Genomic DNA, 220 nt, shown 5'->3' on the forward strand with positions numbered 1-220 from the left:
CATGGTAATATATCATCAGATAATCATTTAAATTTTTAAAGGTTTACATTTTTCAGGATACACTCTATATGTATGTTCACTTTGAACTGGCACCTTTGACAATATATCAAATACTTGTTATGGTAAAATATTATCAGATAATCATTTAAATTTTTAAAGGTTACATTTTTGAGGATACACTTGATATACGTTCACTTTGAACTGGCACCTTTAATAATAT

This window comes from Trachymyrmex cornetzi, unplaced genomic scaffold, assembly GCF_001594075.2.
Source record: "Trachymyrmex cornetzi isolate Tcor2-1 unplaced genomic scaffold, Tcor1.1 scaffold757, whole genome shotgun sequence".
NCBI lineage: Eukaryota > Metazoa > Arthropoda > Insecta > Hymenoptera > Formicidae > Trachymyrmex > Trachymyrmex cornetzi.